Here is a 7852-nt window from a genome sequence, read left to right on the forward strand (position 1 = left end):
CAGCCCCTGCTGCCATCCCATGTGCCCAGGGCAGCACAAGAGCCCTGGCCTTGGGGCCCTCAAGAGCTGCTCCTGCTCCAGGCCCAGGGCCCATCCCAAAGCTGGGGCAGCCACAAAGCTGTGCCCATTGCTGATCATTGCTGCTCTGATGGGGATGGATCCTCAGCCACTTGGAGGTTGCTGATGAATTTCACCACTCCAGAGACCTTTTCTTTCTTGAGCTTTTCAATTGAGAAATTCAGTGAGAAAGGCTCATAAACATTTGTTCAAAACACACAAACAAGACAAGCCTGTGGGAGTAATATAAGTTTTCAATTCTTTCATAGCTTATTAGATAGATTTCAGAACCACAACTCATCAGGTTTGTGTCCTTTGGGTGTCAGGAACTGGGGAGACTCAGAGGCACAGAAAGTTTCTCTTCATGGCCAACAGACCATGGTTGAACAGGATACAATTTAATAACAATCACACTCTTCCCTGAGCTATGGGCAACGTCCCAGCAGTGTCTGATGAGTCCACCATCCACAAGTGATTTCCATACTAGAATTAATTTCAGAAAAACATGTTTCTGTGATAGATCTAAACACAATTAGGTTCTTGTATCAGGATGCTCCCACCAGGCCCCCTGGTGAAGAGCCTGGCTCTGTGTTCTCCATCACCTCCTGGCTGGCACTGCTCTGGGCTGGGATGAGGAGCCCCTCAGCCTTCCCTGCTCTGGGCTGGACAAGCCCAGCTCCCTCAGCCTCTGCTCACAGCCCAAGGGTTCCAGCCCCACCTTGGAGGCCCTTCCCTAACCCTGCTCCAGCTGCCAGACATCTTTCCTGGGGAACCCAAAGCAGGCTGCAGTGACCTGGATAATCCACGGCCTTGATGTCCTGGTCACACAGCCCTCGCCTCTTGTCCCCATGTCAGGCTCTGGGGTGGATCCTGTGGAACATCCTTTGCTGGAGGCTGTGGCTCCAGGTGGACCGGGGGGATACCGAGGGACAGGGACCCTGCTGGGCATGAACAGCCTTGGACTTGTTGGGAGAAACTGTGAGGGGAGCTGGGGCAGAGTGAGTAACCCAGTGACCTCACACAGCCCTCCTGGGATGTCACACAGCCCCTCTGGGATGTCACAGGCAGCTCTGTGATGTCATAGTCTGCTCTGTGATGTCACAGCTCATGTGCTCATGTGACACACCTGGACTGTGATATTATAGTCTGCTCTGTGAGGTCACAACCCCTTCTCTAATGTCACACAGATGGTCTCTGATGTCACAGCCAGCTCTGTGATGTCACAGAAGTGGCCTGTTATTGTCATAGCTTCTCAATGACCTCACATACCCCAGTCTGCGATGTCGTATCCCACTCTGTGACCTCATGTTACCAGATGATCAATTGTCTACACCAGGTGAGCTCACATCTGTAGCTTGTTCCCCAAAACCCCAGGCCTATGGAAATCACTCAATGCCCATTGTGTGAGGAGGGGAACTGGAAGTTCACCAGCCTCAGTGTCCTGCCAGCTCAGCCAGGCCCACTGGAACATTGGGGTCCACGACCACCAGGGACCACCAGAGAGACCCCCAGGACAGAAGAACGCATGGGTAAAGGGGAGGGGAAATATGTCAATGATTTTGGGGAAATGATTACCGTATGTGTGTTTAGTCCAGGACAATCAATGAATATGTGTGCAAAATACAGAATATAGACAGAAACTATCCTGTACTCAGCCTGCACGGCTTTGGGAGGAGCTCTCCCCCGTGCATCCGCCTGAATAAAGAATGCTGCTTCTTAATGCTGCATTGGGGTTAAGGGGTTTTCTGTTTTACCAAATTTTGGTAACACTCCCACTGCCAAGGAAAGCTCTGTCTCCTGCTGTTCACAAACAGAGAAGGGCTGGTGGCAGATGGGGTGGTCAGAGGCTGCCTGGGGCACAGTGAGCATGAAATAATCAAGTTTTCAATGTTCTGTGAAAGAAGGAGGGGCAGCAACAAAACTACACTGGAATTAAGTAGGGCAGACTTTGGCCTGTTTATGATGCCGATTTGGGGAGTACCGAATCAGGTACTGGTTTTTTTTAAGGGAAACAGCCCTTAAAAACAAAGGGGTCCAGGAAGGATAGACATGCTTCAGGAAAGTAATCTTAAGGGAGAAGGAGCAGCCTGTCCCAGTGTGGCAAAAGATGAGCTAGAGAGGAAAACAACTGGCCTGGCTGCCCATGGAGCTTTTGTGAGAACTCAAGGGGAAAAAGAGGGTGCATCAACCTTGGAAAGAGAATCAGGCAACTCAGAAAGTGTTTAAGGATGTTGTTAGGTTATGCAGAAAGAAACGGAAAGAGGTGAAAGCTCAATTAGAGCTTTACGTGGCCACTTCTGGGAAAAATAATAGGAAAAGTTTCTATAAATAAATTAATAGCAAAACACTGGATAAAGAGAACCTCTATTCTTTATTGGATGCACTGGGGAATGGAGTAACTAAATCTAAATAAAAGGCTGAGCTACTTAACATCTTGTTTGTCTCAATTTTCAATATTAGGACAGGTTGTTCTCAGGACAAGTGTTCTCCTGAGCTGGTAGATGGGCACAGGGAGCAGAACAGCCCCCTGGAATCCAGGAGGAAGCAGTTGGTGACCTGTTGAGCCACTCAGATGCTCACAGGTGTCTCTGGGATCAGATGGGATCTATCCTAGGGGGATGAGGGAGCTGGTGGATGAGCTCCCCAAGCTGCTCTCCATCATTTACCATCAGTTCTGGATCACCAGGGAGGTCCCAGAGGAGTGGAGGTGCCAATGTGAGCCCATCCCCAAGAAGGGCTGGAAGGAGGATCTGGGGAGCTCCAGGCCTGTCAGCCTGACCTGGGTGCCTGGCAAGGTTATGGAACAGATCACCTTGAGAGCCATCACAGGGCACCCACAGGATGGCCGAGGGATCAGAGCCAGCCAGCGTGGATTTAGGGGGGGCAAGTCCTGCCTGGCCAACCTGGTCTCTCCTTTTATGACCAGCTGACCCACTGGTGGATGTGGGGAAGACTGTGGATGTTTTGTGCCTGGAATTCAGCAAAGCCTTTGACACCGTCTCTGACAGCATTCCCTGGAAAAGCTGCACCCCACGGCTTGGGCAGGTTCTCTCCTTGCTGGGAGATTTAAGAGCTGGCTGGAGGCTGGGCCCAGAGAGTGGTGGGGATGGTGCTGCACCCAGCTGGTGTCCAGGCACTGTCCCCCAGGGATCTGTGTTGGGCCCAGTTCTGTTTAATATCTTCACTGATGATCTGGGTGAGGGGATCCAGTCTACCATTCACAAACTGCAGATGACACCAAGCTGGGTGAGAGTTTGGATCTGCTGGAGGGCAGGACAAGAAGACACAGCCTTAAGCTGCACCAGGGGATGTTTAGGCTCGACAATGGGAGAAGTTCTTCACAGAAAGAGTGATTGGGCATTGGAATGGGCAGGCCAGGGGGAAGGTGGCGGAGTCACTGTCCTTCTCCAGTGGCACTCAGTGGCATGGTCTGGGTGACAAGGCAGTATTAGGGCATTGTTTGGACTTGATGATCCCAAAGGTCTTTTCCAGCCAATCTGATTCTGTCATTCTGTGATTGGGACACTCTGGGGCCATTGTGACACTGCAGGGCTTTGTGGAACTAAGAGGACCATGGTGACACTGTGCAGACCCAGAGAACCAGGGGTCCATTGTGGTGCTGCAGGGCCAAATGGAACCAGGGAGTGCACTGTGACACTCGGGGTCCTCATTGAACCACAGAGGCCATTGTGACACTGCAGGGCCTTGTGTAACCAACGGGGTTTCGCCATTTTGACAGTGAGAAACCAAGGAGATCACTGGGAGACTCCAGGGCCCAGTGGAACCAAGGGGCTCTTCTGACACTGCGGGGCCTCATGGAACCAAGGGGACATTGTGACACTGCAGGATCCTGTGTAACCAAGGGGCCACTGTGACATGATGGGGCCTCAAGGGATCTGGAAGAACGCTGTGACACTGTGTGGCTCATGGAAACAAGGAGTGCATTGTGACACTGAGGGCACTTGTGGAACCGCAGAGACCTTGGTGACAGTGTGGGACCTCATGTAACCATGGGGCCATTGTGACACCCTGGGGCCCCATGGAACCAATGGGCCACTGTGAAACTGCAGCACCAACGAGATCATTGTGACACTGTGAAGCCCCATGGAACCAAGAAGAGCATTGTCACATTTCGGGGACCCAGGGAACCAAGAAGAGCATTGTTGCTCTGCATGGTGTCATGGAACCAAGGAGAGCAGTGTGACAGTGCAGGGCCTGGTATAACCAAGAGGCCACTGTGATACTGAGGGGCCCCTTGAAACCAAGGACATCTTTGCAGATGACACCAAGCTGGGTGTGAGTGTTGATCTGTGGGAGAATAGGGGGGCTCTGCACAGGGACCTGGACAGGCTGGATCCAGAGACCAAACCCAACCCAAGGTGAGGTTTAACAAGACAAAGTGCCAGGTTCTGCACTTTGGCCACAACAACCCCTGCAGCACTACAGGCTGGGGACAGAGTGGTTGGACAGCAGCCAGGCAGGAAGGGACCTGCAGGGACTGAGGGACAGCAGGCTGGACATGAGGCAGCAGTGTGCCCAGGTGGCCAAGAAGGCCAATGGCTCATGGCCTGGATCAGGAATGGTGTGGCCAGCAGGACCAGAGCTGCTGTGCCAGCACTGATCTGCCCCCAGCTCTGCACACAGACATTGCTGCTGCAGCTCCAGAGAAGGCAACAAAAGGGCATCTCTGCAGAAAACTTTGCTGGGAGATCCTTTAGTTCCTTTAAAGCCACCAAGAGCACAGTCCCTCATTGACACAGTCTGTTGCCAGAGGGAAGGTGGAGAGAAACAAAATGAGAAATGATACAAACAATGACTCTGTTTTGTGGACAATATGAAAAAAATAAAACAAAGGAAACAAATCTCCAAAACTAAACTAACAAGAAGCATCAAAGACAACTTTTATTACAAGTGATTTTCAGAAATTGCCCAGCAGTTTAATGTTTCTGAAAGCATCCAGTCATCAGTGTCCACACTGCAGCCTTGAGCTCCTGGTTCCTCAGGCTGTAGATGAGGGGGTGCAGGGCTGGAGGCACCACCGAGTACAGAACTGACAGAGCCATATCCAGGGATGGGGAGGAGATGGAGGGGGGCTTCAGGTGGGCAAATATCCCAGTGCTGAGGAACAGGGAGACCACAGCCAGGTGAGGGAGGCAGGTGGAAAAGGCTTTGTGCCGTCCCTGCTCAGAGGGGATCCTCAGCACAGCCCTGAAGATCTGCACATAGGAGAAAACAATGAACACAAAACAGACAAAACCTAAACAAACACTAACTGCAATGAGCCCAAATTCCCTGAGGTAGGAATTGGAGCAGGAGAGCTTGAGGATCTGGGGGATTTCACAGAAGAACTGGCCCAGAGCATTGCCATGGCACAGGGGCAGGGAAAATGTATTGGCTGTTTGCAGCAGAGCATTGAGAAAGGCACTGGCCCAGGCAGCTGCTGCCATGTGGGCACAAGCTCTGCTGCTCAGGAGTGTCATGTAGTGCAGGGGTTTGCAGATGGACACGTAGCGATCATAGCACATGATGGTCAGGAGATAAAATTCTGTTGATGCACAGAAAATAAAAAAAAAATACTTGGGCAGCACATCCTGTGTAGGAGATGGTCGTGGTGTCCCAGAGGGAATTGTGCATGGCTTTGGGGACAGTGGTGCAGATGGAGCCCAGGTGGCTGAGGGCCAGGTTGAGCAGGAAGAAGAACATGGGCGTGTGCAGGTGGTGGCCGCAGGCTACGGCGCTGATGATGAGGCCGTTGCCCAGGAGGGCAGCCAGGGAGATGCCCAGCAAGAGGCAGAAGTGCAGGAGCTGCAGCTGCCGCGTGTCTGCCAATGCCAGCAGGAGGAAGTGGCTGATGGAGCTGCTGTTGGAAATTTGCTGTGTCTTGGCATGGGGACCTGTTCATGGAGAAAGGACAGTGCCAAGTCAGGAGAGGCTGCTTTGAGCCAGACCTGGGCCATTCCCTGCAGACTGTCCCACTGAGACTCACCAACCCTTGTTCCTGCCCTGGGAAAACCTTTCCCCATGTCCCTGCCTGAGCTCCAGCTGTGCTGGCTGAGTGTGCCAGGAGCAGCCAGGGCTGTGCATGGGGGCTCTCAAGGAGCCAGCCCTGCCATCCTGCCCTGGGTTTGCAGCCATGTGGCAGAGGGACAAGGCTGGATATTCAGGATTTGGCAATGGAATCACTCCTAATGCAGAAAGGCTTGGTTGCATCTGCATTCCCAAGTCTAAAGGATGGCAGGAGCTGGTTTTAGGAATTGTTTTCCTACCCACACATCATTATTCCTGGCTCTCTGAGGTCAGAAATCCCCAGCATTCCTGCTGCACTCCAAGTTTGCCACTGAGAGATGTAAGAGACGAAAGATTCCCTGTGGCTCAGGGAAGGTGAGGGGCTGGATGGGCTTGTTCCCAACTGCCCTGGCTTTGCACCTTTGGCTGCAATCAGAGCACAGTCACACTCCTGGGTCACTCTGGATAAACCAGACCAGAGGCATCCCTGAATATCTCACCCTCACTCAAGGTCACCGGGCAAGGTCTCAGCACTCCCTTTTGCCAAGAACACTCACGGCTCCCTTGGCAAACCCAGCAGCACTTCCCCAGCTGTGGCAGCCCTGCCCTTCCCCATGGGACATTCAGGGAATGGCCAGAGGCTCTGGCACAGATTTGCACCCAGGAGGGCAGCTCAGAGCTTGGAAGGGCACAGCAAGGAGATCCCTGGCTGTGCCCATGATGGGATCTCAGGGAGGGGGCTCAGCTCATTCCCCTTTTCCATGGACTGCTTTGCCCACAGCCCCACAGGTCCCAGGGAAGCTTGGACACCTCATTGCCATGGACACCCCTGCCTGGCAGGAATGCCAAGGGCAGTGCCGGACTCAGCTGCTGCAAATGCCAGAGCCTCCCTGAGAGCAGCAGATAACAGTGACAATACCAGGGTAGGGCAGAAACAAGAGAAGATGCTGTGGTGCTGTGCCTGAGAGGGCAGGGCAGAGACAGCCGGGCACTCAGGACAGTGTTCCTGTGCCCAGCTGTGCCCGGCACCTCCCACACACCAACAGTGCCCTCCTGCCCCAGCACTGCTCTCTTCAGCCCCTCTCCTTCCCTGAGCATCTCCCTGGGCCTGGACATTCCCTCCTGAGAGGAGCCTTGTCCCTGCCAGCGCTCACAGAGCCCATCCCACCCTGTGTGCCCTGGCCCCGGCCCTACAGAAAGCTGCCTGTGTGCAGGGCCCTGGCTGGGGCAGGCTCTGTGTGCAGGTGGGCAAGGGCAGCTCAGGAGAGCCCTGCTGGGCCCTGCAGAGGTGATGCTGCTGCTGTCCAGGGCTGAGGAGTGGCTGAGGGCCCTTTGGGAGGCTCCCAGCAGAGACTGACCACCCAAAGTTACAGTTCTGGTGTCCCTGTAAATGTTCCAACATTCCTTTGGTGATCCTGTGTGTCCCTTTCAACTCAGAATGTTCTGTGATTCTGAGATTACAATTCCTGTTCTGCCTCTCTCATCCCCCTGTTGCATATAACCAAAAGAGAAAAAAACCCCTTGCAACTGTGTTAGAACAGTAAAGTAAAAACCAGACATTTATTGGAAGCTTCCAGGTGTCTTAGTAGGAGTGGGGCACACCCAGCCCCTGATTTCAACAATTATTAAGGTTGATTAATTAGGGTATTTAACAGGAACATCCAATAGGACATTCAGTTAGCCCAGTTACACACCCCTGGCTCATCCCATTGGAGTAGGTCCAAGGGTTTCTTCACTTTTTGCTATGACTGCTCACATTCTGGTCAAAATCCAAAACATTTGTCTTGTA

The 7852-nt window shown here is 52.9% G+C and overlaps 1 pseudogene; it reads right to left on the reverse strand.

The window, feature by feature from the left end:
* Positions 1–4980: 4980 nt before the first annotated feature.
* On the reverse strand, positions 4981–5760 carry LOC135292751 (olfactory receptor 14J1-like; annotated as a pseudogene).
* Positions 5761–7852: the final 2092 nt, after the last annotated feature.

Source organism: Passer domesticus, unplaced genomic scaffold (assembly GCF_036417665.1).
Source record: "Passer domesticus isolate bPasDom1 unplaced genomic scaffold, bPasDom1.hap1 HAP1_SCAFFOLD_44, whole genome shotgun sequence".
Classification (NCBI taxonomy): Eukaryota; Metazoa; Chordata; class Aves; order Passeriformes; family Passeridae; genus Passer; species Passer domesticus.